This window comes from Micromys minutus, assembly GCF_963924665.1.
Source record: "Micromys minutus genome assembly, chromosome: 31".
In the NCBI taxonomy this organism is placed as follows: domain Eukaryota; kingdom Metazoa; phylum Chordata; class Mammalia; order Rodentia; family Muridae; genus Micromys; species Micromys minutus.
In genome coordinates, this window is record NC_137966.1 from 5,556,173 (window position 1) to 5,576,086 (window position 19,914).

A 19,914-nucleotide genomic window follows, 5' to 3' on the forward strand; every position below is an offset into this window, starting at 1 on the left:
ACAGAAACACAGTGAAACTAACAGAAGTTATGAACCAAATAGATTTAACAGACATCTATAGACTATTTCATCCCAAAACAAAAGAATATATTTTTTAAAGAAAAGAATGAAAATGTGAAATTAATAAATATATTGAATTTATACCTCATTGGTATAGTCATTTCAGGTATAGTTTATTTACTGCCCATGTGAAGGAAACTGCTAATATTCTAAACAAATTGTGTCACTTAATTCTCCAAACTCTAGAAAATGACTCAAACACTATGCTTTGTTACAAATAAGGAACATTTAATACTGCATAATCATATTACTTAAGTTGTTTCTGCTATTAATATCAGAACAAGGCCATAAACTCAGGTAACATTACCACTGTACTTTATGTCAAACTCCTCTCCATTACAGGAATTGACTCCTAATGGGCAGGAAAGTTTGCTAGCAAATTATATGACTAGTAATTCTCCATGATCTGATTTCCAGTCATTATGTATAATTAGCCTTAGGTGCACATATTTCTGTATGAATATAGTTGTTGAAATACCACACTGGATGTGTGGGGGTTAGAGACAACCTTTGGTGTGGTTCTGACCTTCTTCCTTGTTGGACACAAGGTTTCCAGGTTTTCTTTGCTATTTATTTCTCTGTATCACACATTAGCAATCGCACAGGTTTCTGGGTGACCCTCTTGTCTCTAACTTGCCCGGAATGTACAAATCCTACTTACTGCCGTTAAATTAGATCAGGAGTTTAAAACATGCGTTCTTCTGCTCATGTGTAGGAAATAATTTACTCACTAAACCCAACCATGTGGGATCACCCTGAAAACTCGTAGGAACGACAAATGTCTGTCTGCGACAAACTGATAAACGGCAGTTGTGACAGCACATCAACCCATGGAATCGGCAAAGTGTCAATACTTCTCTTCCTAGAACAGCCTGTCAATTCCATAAATTAACAGTGATTGGAGAAATAGGGTCACTAGCCACAGAACAAAGGCCACATGACGTCTTTCTAGGAAAGCATGTTTCAAATGGAATGAAAAAAGCCAAATAGAGCAATAAGCACTCAAACATAGTTACTTTTTTATCATCTCAAGAGAAAAGTAGAACAGTCTCAAGATCGCAAAGCACTGTACAATCCAGGTAAAAATTTTGGAGACCTGGATTTCCCAGGTATTTCTAGGAGAAGAGTTAAGTTAAACCCACTGATAGAGACAAAAAAATCTAAGCTGGAGAGGGATTCTTTTGTTTAGTTGCCTTAGAACCTTGGTGATGTCTGTTGGCCACAGGCCTGAGAGGGTCACCACAGTAGCCTGTCAGCACCTCCTATTACACAGATATTTCTCTTCCTAGCTTATGGGCTTTGAAATTACTCTTTGTGAGGCCATGTTAGTCTAGAATCATCGTTGCTAGTATGTTGGTTTTGGCGAAAGCAGCAGCAGATAGAGAGGGTATTAGCCACATTCCTTATTACAGAAAATAAAGATTACCAGAGGGCAAGAAGGACAGGAAATGTAGAGTTATTGTATAATGTGGATGGAACTTCTGGTTGGATGGTGACCCTTTTCAGCAAGAGGAAGAAGGTGATGCTTTGTACAGCATTGTGATGTAATGGAAGTCATGTGTTACAGCATTGTGATGTAATGGCTGTCATGTGTTACAGCATTGTGATGTAATGGCAGTCATGTGTCCCTAAGTGGTTAATGTGGGCAGCTGTGATGATTAAGAATATTCACTCTGTAAACATTGGGATCTGAGTTTAAATCCTTAACAGTGGAGAAAATAAGCCTGGTATGTAACCCCTGTATTTTAGGGGAGAAAAAGGAAGATTCTGAGGGCATGCTAACCACTTAACCTAGTTTGAACAGTGAGCTTCTGATTAAGCAGGAGAGCCTATTTCAAGACAGACTATTTGCCTTATCTTTAAAATGCAAAACTTTCTTAATCATATTTCACCATAGTTAAACATCTAACAACACAATACACTCAAAACCACAGCGTTATTTAAAATGGGTGTATTGTAAGCTCTGTAAATTGAATTCAGTTTGTTCTTTAGAAGCTCTGTATTAATTTTCCAGGGTTGCCAATGAACCTAAACTGTGAGGCTTAAAGTAACAGAAATGCATTGTCTTGCGGGTGTAGAGGCCAGAAAATAAAATTGAGATGCCAGTGGTACCTCTTAAACTCCAGGGAAACAGTTTTCTTTGCCGTGCCCCACCTTTTCCATGGCTCCTATCATCGTTTGGCTTGAGGCATCACTGCCATCTCTATCACCATCTTTGCTTCTGACTTCTTCTTTGCCTCTTCTATTTTTTATATATAATAGCATCTGTAGGCATGGTTGTACAGATTGTTATTTCTAGATTGGATAATGTTTGCAGGATACAGGAAACACACACACACACAGATTTTTTTGATGCCACCATTCAGTCTTCGGTACATTCTAAAAATATTTTTCATCTCACCCATTTACCTTTTCAACACAACCCTTAGAAAGGTAGACACTATCTTCTCTACCTACGTGTCACTGATGAAAACATCGGACGAAGCCACTTGCTCACTGTCAGACAAGGAGCACTATTTGACAAGCTGTAGAGTTGAAACAGGATTTGGCTTCAGAACACACAGCTCAACAGTGGGATTTTTCTGTATTGAACAGAACAGTAAGGGGGGGTGGATACTGATACATATCTTCGTATATTCCACCATCTTCTATCTCTTGCGAAGTGTCATAATTACTGTATAATGAATAGCAAAATCTTCTCTTTCTCCATTATCTTCTAGGAACCCCTTCCCATTGGCCTCATAGTCTGGTCCCTCACTCAAGATAAAAGTTTAGGGTGAGGTTTGCCTACTTTTGATCTTAAACTCTCTAAAAAATCTCTCTTACAAAGAGGTTAAATGTCATAAATTGAGGTTTGTAAAAAATGTGTGCAACTTGGGCTAATTATACAACTCAGGGTCAAGTGTAGGCTCTCAACTCTTTCCCAGGCTTTCAGTGACACAATAACTACCCTCCTGAAGAGAAGTTCAAGCCCACATACATCTGTGAACACTGTAAAAAAGAAATAACTGGAGTTAGGTGGGTTTTTTTTTTTTTCCTAAATCACTTTTATTAAGACAGCTTTTGAAAGCCATTTCTGTTAAAATTTACTGCAATGGAGAAACGCGATATAGCAATTACTGTATAAAGCAGTCCTCTTCAATCCAGGGGATAATACAGGATATTCAGGGCCCGGGACCATCACAATCTGGTTACTCCAAAGTGTCTTGTCACAAAAGATTAATGATAGCCCCGCTCATCAATAGAGCACTTAGAAGCTCAGTTACCACCATGCTAATATTCAAGGGAACATTTTTTTTTTGTTCCCTCCTCTTGGTTTTCCTCTTGTAACTTTCATTGCCTTGCCTTTTCGATTTTACTTTCTGAGTGTCAGAGTTAATTTTCCTTCCTTCCTTTGCTCTTCTCTGTGTTAAATCTCAATTTTATGATCTATCTTATATTGTAGTCTTGCAGAGCGCTACTTCCTAAACACATTTTTCTCTCTACTTCATGGCCACAGAACAAAAGTAGTCTTGGTCCTTGACAAGATACAAAGTCTTTCCATAGTTACCTTCAATTATCTTTTTATGGGACTTGAATAGACTCTCTTCATCTTTCTCTCTGTCCTTTGCTTCTCTCTCTCTCTCTCTCTCTCTCTCTCTCTCTCCCCCTTCTTTTCTTCTTTCTCTCTTTTTTTTTGCTTCCAACGTTGATAATTATATTTAAAAAAATAAACAGAAAAGGGAGTAATAGCTATTTTCATAAAAATAATAACACATAGTTTGGTGATTGTAGTTTTAGGGATTTTGCTCTAATGGGTCCACATGAAAACTGATATGACCCGGGACTTCTCTCCATAGTCCGTATGTTGTTTATGAGTTCATTCCATTTACTTAGGTGTTAGAAGGCCATTGAAAGTATGTCACTCATTGAAAGTATGTACATCAGAACAAGTGATATTTCTGGGAAAGTTCGGAATTTAATCATCTGAATCCTTGTTCGGTACTCTTACTTGCAATAGTGAGGAGACTAATGTTGAAAATGTCCAGTACTTATTTCTGTAATGTTCCATACCATCCTGTGTCTATGTATATTATGTTTTATCCTTCAAAGGAAGACAGTTGGAGATGTGCAGATGACTCAGAGGTTAAGAGCCCTGACTGCTCTTCTAGAGCATCCCTACACCATGGCTCACAACCATGTGTAACTCCACTTCCAGGATATATGATGCAATCAAATTCTGGCTTCCCCAAGCTCCCACATAAACTCACACATGCACCTACTTATGTGAATAAAGGTTAAAAATAGACCAACCACTTGCAAAGAACTTTTTATTTTGTAGAAATAAAAAAACCTTAGTTGCAAAATTCCCCAAGTGTGGCAATGTCAAGGCCTGATTTTTTTTTTCTATTTTAAATTTATTTTTTCTTGGATTTTTTTTTTTTTTTTTTTTTTTTTTTTTTTTTTTTGCTTACATTTCAAATGTTATTCCCTTTCCCAGCTTTCCTTGTGGAAGCCCCCTCTCCCTCTCCTATTCCCACCTCACTGCCCTGGTGTTCCCCTACATTTTTTGAATCATTATTTTCCTACGTTTTGTGATAGATTTTAATTTCTTCATTATTATTAAAAACCAGTGTTAACCTGACCTGCCTAAAATGACCTCATTAATATTCATATCCCAATAAATAAAATGAGAGGTACAGTACCTCAGTAATGATGGGGATCTTAAAGCTTTAGCAGAAGGAACATTCTCAGCACAGTCCCTAGCTGTTGGGAAAGAGCTCCTTCAGCAGCACACAGATAACATCACCACAGGCCTCACATCCATCTTACCACTAACATTGTAATACTCCACTTCCATAAGTGTACTCCATTCAAGACTACTTACACCATTGGGGCCTCATTTCCTGGTGACATGGATAGATGTCTGGAACATCACAGGCCATTGTCAGCATGCCTGACCTATACCCACGAGCATTGCCAAATATTTTTTGAGGGTTTAATACCACCACAAGGATCAAGAGGCATGAATGACTTAATAAGGGATCCTTTCCAATCTGTGCATTTATGAAGGTTTGGTTATCACTAGCCCATTTAAAGGCCAGCTTTTGCCCTTCAAGTTCTTTCAGTAAATGTTGGTTGCCTTCACTAATTAAGAGTAAAATGGGCTATGGTTAAACTCTGTATGCAGAGAAATGATGTTTGGAACTAGGTACATAAATATCTCTATTCTTTATATTAAGATACAAACTTCACATTGCATAAGTTTATGCTGTGAAGAGGGAGTGATGTACACATTGAGAAGCAGCGTGACTTCTACTTAGATGTCGCCATGTATTGCTTATTCTTGTGAGTAACAGATTTCAAGAGATCCCTGCCTGCAGCACTAATCCAGAGACATTAAACATTGAGCTTCTTAATAGTACTTTTCAGCGAAGTATTCTCCACAAAGCCCCTCTTGTGGCTTTTGATCCATAGGTATTAATTTTTATATGAAATTCTACTTATTTTCTTATTTGTGTGTGTGCATGTGTGGTTGCATGTAGAGACTGGAGAGCTTGTCAGAGATGACTTTTCACAATGTGGGTCTGAAGTATGGAACTTCTCATGTGGTCAGGCTGAGGGCCAAGTGTCTTTGTCTGACGAACTATCGCTTCAGCTCCCAAACTAATTTTAAATATCCTGTAGTCTACCTAATAACAGAGTAACAAATATCCATCATGATATCTGAAGCACCGATCACAGCCATCTTTGAAATAGAAGCAACTCTTTGAGAACCTTTCTGTGCTGGTGAAACACCTGGAAGATGGACCTGTGACTAGGATACTTGAAATGTTAACTTTAGTGACCTTACAGAGGAGAGAAAGATAATTTTCCCTTAACTGTTCATCATGTAGTTGGTGATGCTCCACTGTATGGAAAATTAAGATCTTCGGTCCAAAGTATGAATAAGGTGGCAGGGTGGGCGGCTGTCTAAAAACCAGACGTGATTCTTTGAAAATGTTTTTTGCGAGATTGGATCCTGAACTACTTTCACACTTCCAATGTGAAATGTCTTTCACAGGCTCTGGATGAAATCTGAGTCTCCTCATCAGACACTACTTTGGGAATATTGCAGATTAGAAGGTGGAGCTTAGGGAGAGGAGGCAGGGTCTTTGCATGGTGTATCTTGTTTACCCTGTCACTAGCTCCTCCTGTCTCTTTCCGTAGCTATCCTGAGGTGAAGAGCTAAAACTGTGTCCACATCCTCTGCTGCTATAATGTTTCCCTCTGTTGGAAAAAGAACAAGAACAAAACAATAAAAAAATCAAAAAACAAAACAAAACAACAAAACTCAAAGGCCTCTGCTACCATGCACGGTCTCTGTAACCACAAGGCTCAGTAAATCCTTTCCCATTCACAATTTCTCTTAGGTGTTTGTCACAGTACACAACATCTGACTAACACAAATGTAAACATGCCTAGATCACAAAGCATGAGTTGGGACCTTAGTTATACATGAAGTACTTAAGAAATGCATATTTTCAAATCTTGAAGACAGAACAGCAATACATGTGCTGGGATGCAGGATCTCTCTGAGTCTTTGTGTGATGTTGTTCTTGCTTCTTTCTGAAATGGAGAGTTTCTAATTTCATGTTGTTGTCTTTTCCTCATGATAATTACTAGAATTTAACTTTTTAAAGAGAAAGTTTGGTTTTATATGTAAAAGCATATTTATATTAGATGAATATTTTGAAAGGACAGAAATCTTTTTTCTAAAAGAATATGGTGTGACAGTTAATAGGCATCTTTTTTACACTTAATCATCCACCGATGAACATGTATGTATAGAAACATACACATATACTTATATGAGAGAGAGAGAGAGAGGCAGAGAGAGAGACAGAGAGAGAGAGAGAGAGAGAGAGAGAGAGAGAGAGAGAGAGAGAGAGAGAGAGAGAGAGAGGAAGAGAAGTGCTCTTCAAAAACCAATATTTTAATGTTGTTATAGTAGCAAATTCAATTACCTTTGCAGATATCAAACTACCACAAGGCTCAAATAATTAATTTTCTGTCGTAGTTATTAGAATTCTATACCAAGTGCTAATATTGTAATCTATTGTGATGCATATTATAAGAATAAGCAGACCATTTGGGGGCCTACTTCTGCATCAGATTAATAACAGTAAGTAAGTGTTTTTTTTTTTTCTATTTTCTCACTTAAAGCCTTGAAACATGACTTTTTAAGTTTTCATTTTAATTTTAGATAGAGGCATTGGTGCAGAGATTCAAACTCAGGGCCTCCCAGGCAGTACTCTGTCCATGATGAGATTCTCCACTCTTCTTCAACAAGGGCTGAATTTGAAATACTTTGCCTCTTTATTTGAGAGAAGGATACTTGTTCTTCTCTCTGAGCTTCTCTTCATCTTTGCTTTTGTTCTCTCAGTTGTCTGTCCCCGATCTGCAGATCTGACTATGAGGCTGTCTTTTAAACCCCCTTTAAAGAAGGATGCACTTGCTGTTGTTGCTTTCTGTAGATCCCTGACAGTGCTGACCTGGCTGTCCTGTAGCCATTTTCCACCCTGACTTTTCATACCCGGCTTCTAGCTCTTGGAAAAGGAAATATGCTTTAGCCTTCATTGGGAGTCATAAAGCGAACACTTAGGATGAGCAGCATTCATTACATCTCAAATTACCCAAAAGTACAACCCCAGTTTTTCTGCAATTAGCATGTGAGGACATGTTGAATGGGTATATTTTAAGTGACTAGGGGAGATGCTTTTAGAGGAGGCATGGAGACGTTACCACTAGAAATGAAGTCACATCACAGTGAAGAACTCAGGAGCACTCCCCAGCCCTGCCAGTTCTAAATGACAGGCCAGGTACTACAGGATGGCTGTGTCTTAGGAATACTGGCAGGGAATTGGGTATGGTGTGGAGCTTAGGACAGGAGCAAGAGAATGAGGCACTCTGCTTCATGGGATTCAGTAAATTTAATAAACTCCCTCCCCCCTTTCTCCTCCCCTCTCCTTCTCCCTTTTTCTCTCCCTCCCCTTCCCCTTTCCCTCCCTCTTCCCCTGTCCCTTCCCCTCTTCTTTTCCACCTTTTCTCTCCCCTTCCCCCTCCTCTTACACTCCCTCTATGTGTTTGTGTGTGTCTCTCTCTGTGTGTGTATGTGTAACCTGTGGAAATATACAAATTTTGTAATCAGGGGCATTCAAGTTAATTTTCCTTAAGTCTGGGAAAGACTTTTGCAAGTGTCCATTTGACAGGTTACACAAGTCTCAGCTCCTTTATCTCCTTTGAATTTTACACTAACCAAAGAAATGGACATGAAAGAGCCATTACTGTTCTGTCAGTGAGTTTATGCAACTTGTGGTGTGTGTCTGTGTGTGTGTGTTTGTGTGTGTTACTGGAGATGGAATGGTGAGTGAACTTTCTACAGTTGAACTGCACTCTTGATACACAAGAAATGCAAATCTTAGAGGTCAACTTAAACACACAGTAATAATAGCAGAGGCAGAATTATGTCTCAGGTACTTCATGCTTCGCTGAATTATCTCATTTTACTTCCCAAAATCAAACAACGGCTTGCTTCATTCTGCCTAGGAAACTTCTGGAGTAAAGTAGTTTTTGATACTCTTCAGGAAACAGTAGTCAGAGGGACTGGTATGTCCAGCCACCAGCTTTGTAGCTAGGCGTTATGTTTTCCCCCAATGTTTTGTCACGTTTAAATCTAGTCTGGTCTCCATTACTCCAGTGCAAACAAAGAAGTTCCATGGAAGAGAGAGAGAGAGAGAGAGAGAGAGAGAGAGAGAGAAGTGTCAGCTTAACTTCTGCTCATCTATTTTAATTGTGATATGTCACAACAAAGGAGGGGGAAGTTCCCAGTATTAGTTTTAAGTGGGATCTTGCATGCATTATCTCTACTAGTCACAGGCTCTTGGCCTGTGTGATCACAGGGACATCTGCCAGCAACCCTGCTGTTCACATCCCTTTGCTCTTTGCATTTCAAGAGATTCAAGGTTTCTGTGGATGGGAATGCTTTCTTCCTGCCAATCCCTGAGAATGTCACCAGTGCATTCTGGCCAAATGCTGAAGGTGAGGTACCATAAAGAGTAACCTTTCCTAAAGGTCTTAGATCAAAAATGAGAGCAGACCCTAGGGACCAGGCTACAATCCATCCCCAAGCTGGCAGCTTCTCTCCAACCCTACTGATTTTCTAGAGAAAGGATGGTACCTGATTTTTATGACATGGCTATCAAACCAGAAAATCCAGCAATAATGATTTTGCAGTGATTGTATTTTCTATGTTCCTTCTGAAATAATTGTCATCCTTTAGAAAGAAGTCTGTTCAAAACTGATCTTTAGAAAGAAAAGAAAATGTTGCAAAAAATTTCCTCAATTTATAAATTATTAAATAGATAAAATACTAAATATAACATGTACCTAGATTTACATTTTAAAATCTGATAACCATAGAATTAATATTCTTGAGTTTGGTAAGATGGAATCATACATCTCTCTGATTTGTGGCTTCCTACATTTTAGTTATTTTCTTCCTTTCTGGATGTTTGCCAGATAAAAGTACAGTTTCTATTCCTGTTTTAAATTATGATGATTTTCTTCAAACTGTTGTTTTCTGTAAATAGCTTAAATATCCACTTTAATATTTTCAAATGTGCTTATAATAAAATTTCTAATGTGTACTAAATAAATGCAATTTTAAAATAGAAATTTCTTATTTATATAACACCTCCAACTATATCACACATCAGCAGCTTCTTTCCCATCCCTTAGCCATTTCTTTCTGGTTCTCAGGCTAAGACAAGACTTATTCCAAACATTTTGTTGATGACATTAAGAATCTGTGGGACAGTTCTAGTGTCTGATGGATACTATTTGTAAAGTAAATGGTACACAGATTTGTGTGTTTGTAGGTTGCCCTGGTGCTGTTTGCACTTGATATTAATTCTGCTTCCTCAACAGGGACTGGTCCTGAGGAGGAGTTGATTAGGTACTCAGGTGATTTCCCATTCTGACTGGTTAAATAAAGGCTAGAGCTGATGACTGGGAAATGGAAGGGAAAGGTGGGACTTAAGGTCTCAGAGAGGGAGGAAGAGAGAGATAGGAGAACAGAGGAAGAAGAGCTGGAAAGAAGATGGGAAAACGTGTCCTAGAGAAGCCACAGTAACAAGGGGTCTCATAGCTGAGGCAGTGATAGATCTGCTCAAGCTAGACATATTGCTTATCAAAATAAGAGCTGAGTTGGGTGTTTTATAACATGGGTTAATTTCAATTGAGATGAGAAATTACTACAACATGCGTGCACATCTTTAATCTTTTGATTTCAGTATTGACAATTTCTACAGGAAGGCATCTTCATTTCCCAAAGCAGAAGGGATGTTTGGGGAACAAATTAAGGATCAGAGGAAGAGTAGGTGTGCTTTCTTCTGGACATCTAGAACCCGAGAAGATTCTTTTGTTAGATTGGGGTTTACTTTCATCTTACTAGAGATATGGGATGTGGCTGACTTCAGTGTGGGCCGGCCATAATGAATCTGAAAATCCCAACTCTGAAGTGTTCCTAAATGAAAGACATTATGTACAGAGACAGGATCCAAGTGGGAAAATCTCACAGCATGAAAGTTTAAACTATGGGCAAAAACTGTTGCAAATTAGCCCACTGTGGTAGTTCATATGTGTAATGTCTACACTCAGAAAGTTGAGGGAAAAGAGTTGCTGCATGTTTAAAGACAGACCATCTGGCTTACATCAGAGTGTGAAGGGAGTCTGCACTCCCTTCTCAAAACCCAAATAGACATCAAAATAAGAACAGACACAAAACAAAATTGCGCTCAACTTGTGAATGTAGGTACATATGACCTATAAATTTTGTATCTGACTTTGTTCTCATGTTCAAGACATCTTACATTAAATGCCAAAGAGGAAATAATTCTGCCCCTAAACATTCCAAAATAACAGACACTCAACCTGTATTATTTTGTGAATGTCATTATAATATTGGTATTTGTATTTATTTTTATTTTACATGTATGGGTATTTTACTTACATACATGTCTGTGCACATGTCTATGAAGTGCTGTATAGGCCCAGACAGGGAGTTGCATACCATTTTGACTCAAGTTAAAAGTAGTTGTTGGCCACTGTGGATACTGAGATTTGAGCCTGGATCCCTAAAATAGCCACCAATGCTCTTAACGTCTGAACTACTTCTCCAGTCCAGGGAGGTCATTTTATTTTACTAAAATTAGTAGATTTTATCTTCTGGGCTGAAAGAGGTCTGCTTTCTCATGTAAACTTCTGCTTTTCTCCTCAACAATGCTGACAAATTGTATTATGAAGGAAATTACTTTAAACAAGGGAAAGTCGTGCCATGGTCCTCAGCTTCTGTAAAGGTGGTGTTCAGGCCACTAGATTGTGCCACCTGCTGAGAGTTCCTGTGTTACCTGTGTCGTGTCCTTGAGCTATGAAGAACTACCTAATAAGGTCTGATGATAGAAGCTTTGGGTCAAGTCATATCTGTTCTTTTCATAGTGAATTTGAAACCCAAAGGGCAGACCTGCTGGCAGTCGACATGTCTCTATGATGTAATTCCAATAATATGGTGGGATATAAAATCTCATGAGTTCCTAGTAGTGGAGATACTGTGAATGTTGTCCCCAGCTGTTGGGAAAAGTAACTCTGGCTCCACTGGGGGAATATTATTATGAGCTCCATACCTGAGACTTTCCTAGTCTGTTTACAATCCCTCCCTTGGCTGACTTTGAACTACATTCTTTTGATGTTATTAAATATAACGGAACCACTAGAGCACCATTGGTGACAAGCTAAGAATCCGGTGGTTCAGTTTCCAACAACTGTGGGACTTTGAATAAGCTATTTAAGTGTTGTGGGTTTCTATGTATAATTCAGCAATAGTATTTTTATGTACCGTGCGCATTCTAAAGTGCCACTGATCTATCATAAATGAGACCTCATGAACTCGAAAAGTTTCTGTAAGTCAACAGACATTGTCAATGGGCCAAAATGGCAGCCTATGATTGGAAAAGGGTCTGCACTAACCCTATATCCAACAGAGAGCTAATATCCAAAATATATAAAGAACTCAAGAAGTCAGATGCTAACAATACAAATAACACCATTAGAATGAGGCACAGAGCTAAACAAAATTTTTAACAATTGGACTCAAATAGCCAAGAAGTATTTATAGAAATATTCAAAATCTTTAGTATTCTTCACTATGTTCATAGCAGCTGTATTAATAAATGTCAGAAACGGGAAACAAACTAGATGTTCTTCAACTGAACAAAGGATAAAGAAAATGTGGTAATCCACACAATGGACTAAAAACAAGAACATCATGAATTTTGCAAATGTATGGAACTAGCAGTTATCATCCTGAGTGAGGTAATCCGGACCCAGAAGGACATGCATGGTATATACTCACTGATAATTGGATATTAGCCATAAAGAAAACTGCTTTAATCCACAGATCAAAAGAAACCCAAAACAAGAAGGGTGCCAGGGAGAATGTTTGAATCCTTCTCAGAAAGAGAAATAAAATAGATATTGAAGGTAGACAGAGGAAAGGAACTGGGTGGGAGAGTGGAGAGAGAGGGATGATGGGTTAGGGTGATCAGGTATAGGGAGTACAGGGGAGAGGAAACAAAAATCAGCTATGGGCAGAGGAGTTATTTGTAGAATGAGCCAGAGATCTGAGTCAGGAAGAAGGTCTCAAGGGGCTATAGGGGCTACTGTAGCTGAGAGCTGTAGTACTGACAAGTACGGATCCTGAAGTGGTCACTTCCTGTAGGCAGGCAGGACTCTCAGAGGAGGGATAAGAATAGCAAGCTGCCCACAAAACTTTTAACCCAATATGTGGCATGCCTACAAGATGTGTAGGAACAAAGACAGAGCAAATGACCAACCAATGAGTAGCCAAAATTGCAACATACCTCATGGGCAAGAACCAGCCCATGACACTGTCACTGGAACTGTTACATGTGCAGACAGGAGAAAGTTTAACTAGCATTATGTGTCCTTTGAGAGGCTTCACTCACCAGCCAATAGAAACAGATAGAGAAGCACAACCGGGCATTAGATGGAGCTCTTGATAGTCTCATGGAAGGGTTGGGGAAAGGACCCAAAGTGGACAGGGATTCCACAGAAATAACAACAGAGTCAACTAACCTAAAACCTTGGGGGCTCCCAGGTACCGAACCACCAACTAAAGGAAGACCATGGGCTAGACCTTGGTCTACTGGATATACATCACAGATGTATAGCTTCATCTGCATGTAGGTGCAACAACAAAAGCAGGAGCTGTCCTTGACTCTGTTGCCTGTCTGGGAATCCTGTTCCCCTGTCTGGGCCACCTTGTCTGGCCTCAGTGGGCGAGGATGCACCTAGGCCTGAAGGATGTGTGGTTTTTGTGGCAGTGGAGGGTCTGAGGTCAGGGTAAGGAAACCCAGGGTCAGCACCAGCTTCTCAGAGGAGAAGGGGAGGGAAATGAGGGAATATTTGTATGAGTGGGTGGTAATGTTAGAATGTAAAGTGAATAAATAATTAAAAAGTAGATCCCTTTAAAAACTATGTATTTTGTTCAGTGTAGCTACTATAGTAATCTTCATGTACAATAGTTTTTACTTATATATTCCATTTATTTATTTATTAGGGTATCAGGGATTAAACCTAGATCTTCGGTTCATGCTAAGCACGTACATTCAGCTATATCATTGATCTTAATCACTAAGCTTTCGATGTCCCTCGAATCTGTAGCCAAGGGCAGAGCTTCATTTACCTCCCCTTAGTGTTGGCCCTGGTGAAGATTACCAGTAATGATGACAGTAAATTGCAGAACTCAGGGTCAGCATCTTAGGGGGTCACTCGATAAATCACATGTCATTGTTGCAAATCTTGTTGTTGTAGTAAGCAAGCTGGAGAAGAATTTGGTAATTGAATGCCATTTTAATGCATGTTAGAGCAGCAATCAGGACATAGAGCACCAAGATATCCCCACACAACTTAACCAGGGACTGGACAGTATCTTAAACTTGATGGAAAACAATGTAATCTATTCCTATGTGGAGTCTGAAGCTCTGTGCCTGCATTGTTTTCAAATTTGTTATGTGAGCTAGAGTAGAGAAATGGGTTACAGGCTCTTCCCGACTGTTAGGACTTATAAGAAAGGATAGTTGAATCTATAAATGTTATCTCAGGACAAATGCTACAATCTACATGGCTGGGATTGACATGCTCACAGAGTATGGTGGTCATGTTTAATAGATTCACCTATAGGTCTTATTTCAGCTTTAGCATCTGCTGTTGAAAGGTCAGCAAATGTGTTTTCTGACTTTCATGTCCCAGTAATCTGAGGAAGTGAAATATGAAACCTTGTATTGGTCGAAGACAAATGTGGTCTTTGGTCCAAATGGTATTATAGAAAGTGTTAAAGATGGGGCTGTGAGTTTTGAAACTAATTCCTCATAATTCTTTCCCTCCCCACCCCATGTATATCTTATAGTTGAAGAGATAGATATTAAAATATATTTTGGTCACAGTGGTCATTTTTACCAGTTCCTGTAGAAACAACAAAGTGATTAATACTGTAAGTTTTGGATGCCCTACTCACACCACAAAGACCGAATTCAGTCACAAATAATGAATTATGAACCTCATGTTGAAGGGCAAATAAAACTCACTAGGTGAGTGGCCCTGAAGAACTTCTAAACTGAGACAAAGTAGCATCCCAGGGATGTCACCAATGATCTTCTCAAGACTCTCCCATATCTTATTTCATGCATTGTGTCTATTTAGCTAGTTTTCAGGTATATTCACCTAAATAAATCAAGGAAACACTGTAAACATTTTGTACATTTTTTTTGAACGATTAAGGCAATTACAGAACCTGAAACTGTTTGGAGGAGGTTGACTCTGTGACCGATTGATACATGCTTGGCTACTGGGGCTTGTAGGGTAGAGAAAAATCTTGTGGGACCAAACACTTACTGGCTTTAGACAGTGAATGTTAGAAATAACCCAGTTGCTGTTGGAGGATCAGATGACCAATTAAGAAAATTTAATGGAGGTCTCCTTGTAAAATTCCTAATGGCTCTTCAACAAAGAGAGATACTTACATATCAATGTTTATTGTAACACCATTCACTATATCTAAAATATAAATCAAACTAGCTACCTAAAGGCAGACAAATGGGAGAAAAATACAGTATAGACACATAAAGTGGGAACTTTATAGTTTTACAAAACAGTAAAATCATGTTGTCTTTAGGAAAAAAAATGTATGTAACTAGAGCTTTCAGTGAACTGAGCCAGATTCAGAAATCTGAATATGTTGTTTGTAAAGTTCCTGGACTGGATCTATTGCATGAGATTTTAAGTGTATCTGTGACTGTGACGTAGAAGAAAACCTATCTGGGAGGACAAAGGAACTACTGAGAGAGGAGAAGGGGCATGGGAGACAGTATTTCATTTCAATATATAGTTCTTTGAAAGTCCTTACACTACACAATTCTATGCACATTGACTATGCCCGGTGCAAACCGTTTTCTATAAAGTATTTATAGCTCCAATAAAAATGTCAACATGATCCTATCATATTTTTCTCCTTCTTGTTTTATTATTTCTAATAATTACTCCAATGAAGCAGTGCTTTTAAAAGTAGTATTCTAGATTTATGTAAAAAACATATATATATATATGTATATGTGTATGTGTATATGTATATGATGTATATGTATATGCATATGTATATATATATATATATATATATGTATGTATATACATTCTCTTAGTTTCTAGGTGATCCTTATGTGTACAGTCAATGCAGAGAACATTCTTCTGAGTTTCATCCTACGGCAGGTGCAGGCATCAACAAAAAAGACTGAGTTAAACAGCAGAGTGACAAATACCCATTTGTATATGGCAGAGACACTAGATTTTTCAGGGCCACAACCAGGTATGTCCAAGGAAAGCTGGAGAAGTTGGTCATCATGATCAATTGATTTCTTTGTATACATGAAAAACTCGAATATATTGCATTTACTTCTGTTTTTTCTGGCTATCTTCCATTCCTTAAATGATTCCCCTTACACTCCAGGCATGACCACATAGATATGGCTCTCTTTCGGATCATAAATTTGGCAAATTCAATAAGGCACCCAGTTAGCGTTGACATTTTGTTCTTGCTCGGACTGCCAGGTTTGATTACACTGGGGTGTGTGATCCGTGACTTGCTTCTCTGTTTAATTCTTCCTCACACAGACATTATGTGAGCAATGATACTAAAATATGGCTGGAGCTGAGACTCACTCTAGAACCCTTTGCAGCCCTCTGTTATATGTTCAGCTTGGGTTTTCCTTTCTCTCTGTCGAGCTCCGGTACTGTGAATCCCTGTTTCTTATCACAGCATATTTTCTTACACATTCATATATGCCAGTGCGGCTCATTCTCAAGTGTTTGTGGTGCATTTCAACTCTAGGGATGAGGACAACATTGCAGATGCCACTGACAGTTGATTAAGACAGTTAATAGAAACTGCACAGTAATATGTTTAAGCGTGGATGCACGCTAATGCATGCTTCGAAAGTCTGTTTCTAAGGAGATGAACTAGGAATTCCTTCAAAGAAATTGGTTTTATCTTTTGGGAAATTCAAATCGAAAACAAAAGAAAACATTTGGCAATTGAATGTCTATCTCAAATGAGATCTAATGCACTGGTGGGTGGTTTTTCTTCAAACGTAATAACTCTGTACAAATTATTTGTTTTTAATTCCATAAAAGCTCATTCCAGACTGCTTGTTTTTGTAAGCTCTTACAGTGAAGACTCAATTACATCCCCATTCACCAGCAATTAGGTTGGTTTATTCGGGTACCAACGTTATTGTCAACACTTTGCGGTATTTTTTAACTAATGAAACATTTTGCTTTGTCTATGAAAGTATTCATTTTGTAAAATGTTTCCTACATTATTTAGTCTCTAACACAACTGTTTGTTTACCATGTGTCTTTCTTTGCTAGTAATGTTTTCTTTAGTTATTGACACAACTTTCTGGGTATGATCTAGGAGCTACCTCCAAAATATGAGTTTTCTTTAAAGAACCAATAATTCACTCTAAAATATAAAAAATATATCTAGAGCCCATTTAAATAGGTTTCTTTGAAGTCTCTGCTATGCAAGTCTGATATAAGCACAGTGTCCTGTAAACGAAGTTGCTGATACAACATCTGCTTCCCAAACTGGTTCTTGATTTGATGAATAAAGGATGCTGGGAGTCAATTGCTAGTTGAAGGGAACAGCTGGGACTTTGGGGGCCCAGGAACAAAAAAAAAAAAAAAAAAAGGAGCATGGAAAAAAGTGTTTTTCGGCCAGGCTTTGGAAGCAGAAGCAGGAAACCATCATGTAAGATCTTGGGGAAGGTAGAAACAGTGCCCTCTGCCACCAGCTCATAGCCAAGGAGGTTAAGTTAGGTTAGCTGATACAGGCTAGGTGATAAGCTTAGGGCGGGAGATTCTGTGCCCAGCAATGGCGCTAGTGAGCAAATCCTAAAATAATAAAGCTGTCTGAGTGTGTTTCATCAGTAACGGTGGGTAGAGAGAGAAGTCCAGTCAGTAATGGTTGCTTGGCAAAACTACGCCAGGAAAAAGAGGAAGCTGAGAGTGAGCTTGCGGAATGCAACAGCTCTCCAGCAAGAAGCCAGGGCGAGCTTGGGGCTGGCAGCAGTGAACCGAAGGCCAGAGCATGGGGCTTTGGTGCTAGGCAAAGGCAGGGACATGTTTTTGGTTTTTGGTTTTTCAACTGCACACACAATATTCAACATATGCTAGATTACACTTTGGCCGATTGCTATCCAAGAACAGCACAGAAGAAAGTATTTCAGGTAAGTTTTTAAAGCTTTTGTATATAAAAATTAGGAAGACTGAATTTAAAACTTAACAATTAGAAAAAAAAAAAATCTCCTAGGAAGCTACTGTATTTGAAACCCACATACTTTTGTCTTTAAAAAAGCCCCAGTGAATTTGTCTCCTAAGTAAATACTATGTTTTTTTATTGAGCAGTAAATAGATGAAATGCTTAGATCATCTGTTTCTTGTTCACACCCAACAAAATAAAATGTCCTCCAACGAGTTTCCATACTCATTTGGAGGTGGAGATGGTAGAACATCTGAATGTTCACAGTCATAGCTTGATGAGCGTAGTAGTGAACAAGAGAACCTGTCTTGAGCAGGATGGGAGGCAGCAACTGATAGTAATGGATGATCTCCTCTTATATGATGTGCCAAGTGTGCACACACTTTGTGTTTTAGTCCCTAAACTTTTAGGCTAAGTTTCTGATATTGCGCTTTTCAACTAAGAACAAAAAAAATTTGACATTATTATGGCTCTGTTACGGATGTTTGACAGTCTTCTACAGATTCGAACCAACAACAGAGTGAACTCTTTTGCATTGAACGTTGTTCGGATTCACAGTCTACATACCATAATGGTAACAGAATCACTGGAGAGGACGATTCAGTCCCGGTTTATGCAAATCTACAGCAAGCTGGCATGGGCTGGATCAGCTAAGGTGTGTTAAGCACAGTCATGGGCAGATGCCTGCCTTGTTTTCTGAGCAAAGAGCCAGAGTTTCACATATTAGAGTAGAACATCTATTCCAGGAGGTCTCTTGTTTCTTTCCTGCAACGTGCTTTGCAGATTGGGCTCCAAATGCATATGTGTGGTTCTATGTTTTAAGAGGTTCCTAACACAAGAGGCATGAGCTCAACAGTCCATACAATCGTGGCAATATCTCCTCAGTTATTAACGAGCTATCTGGGAAGGGCAGTCACCAAGCACAGAAGTCAAGCTCTGTGATGCGTTAGCTTCTTTTCCCCTTCATTTTTTCAAACTCAATTTTTTTTATTAAAGAAATTAAGATTTGCGCTCACCTTTCACTCAAGACCAAATCATGATGAAATTCTAAGCCATTTATATGCAGCCCGGGTAACATGTGTATTCCGGTGCCAACTGTGGAGTGTTAATGGATTAAAGCGAGCAGGCAAAGTGAACAATTGTACTGTAAACGTTACTTAAGTGAATTTGGCCTGCAAGGGGGTTATTGATTTATTTTATCTAATTCGGTTTGTATTGCAATTCAAGCTGAAGACTGAGGTTGAAGTCATCTGTCTTCCATAGGTGAAATGACTGCAGGTCACAGAGGAACTAAAGTAAATGAGCAAGAAGTCTCTTCCTCAGAGGAAGCCCTGAGAATGGAAATGGTTTCCACTGGGGTGGGGCCACAGAGACGGAAGTGTTTTTCTCCTCCCAAGGACATTGGGAGATCACATTTTACCAGGTGGAAAAGAGGCAAGCAGCACTCAGTGCAACATTTGGCTTCTCTGTCAATATTAAAACAATATCCCTCTTAATTGATGAAGATGGTATTCTGAAAAGGGAAGCCTGGAGCTTAGGGATGCTGCGTGCCATTGATTGCCTTATAAATCAGCACAACGGAGGAATGATGCCTCTAACTGATGGATAGAGAGCAGCACTGAGGACTTCAGATCCACGCCCTCCTAGTCTTATGCGGAAAGAAAGAATAACCAACAAGCACAGGAAAGTGGAGCTCTTAGAATCTTTTTCTCTAAAGCACAATATCACCTAATGCTAAATTGCTTTTGAGTGATGGAATATAAATGATAAAACAAATAAAAAATGTGCTAAAGAAAGGACTGAAGGACCTGAAAGGGTTCGGAACCTCATGGGAAGAGCAACATTATCAACCAACCAAACCCTCTAGAACTCCCATGGACTTAAAACACCAACCATTGAGAGGCCCACAGCTCCAGATGCATATGTAAATGAAGATAGCAGTG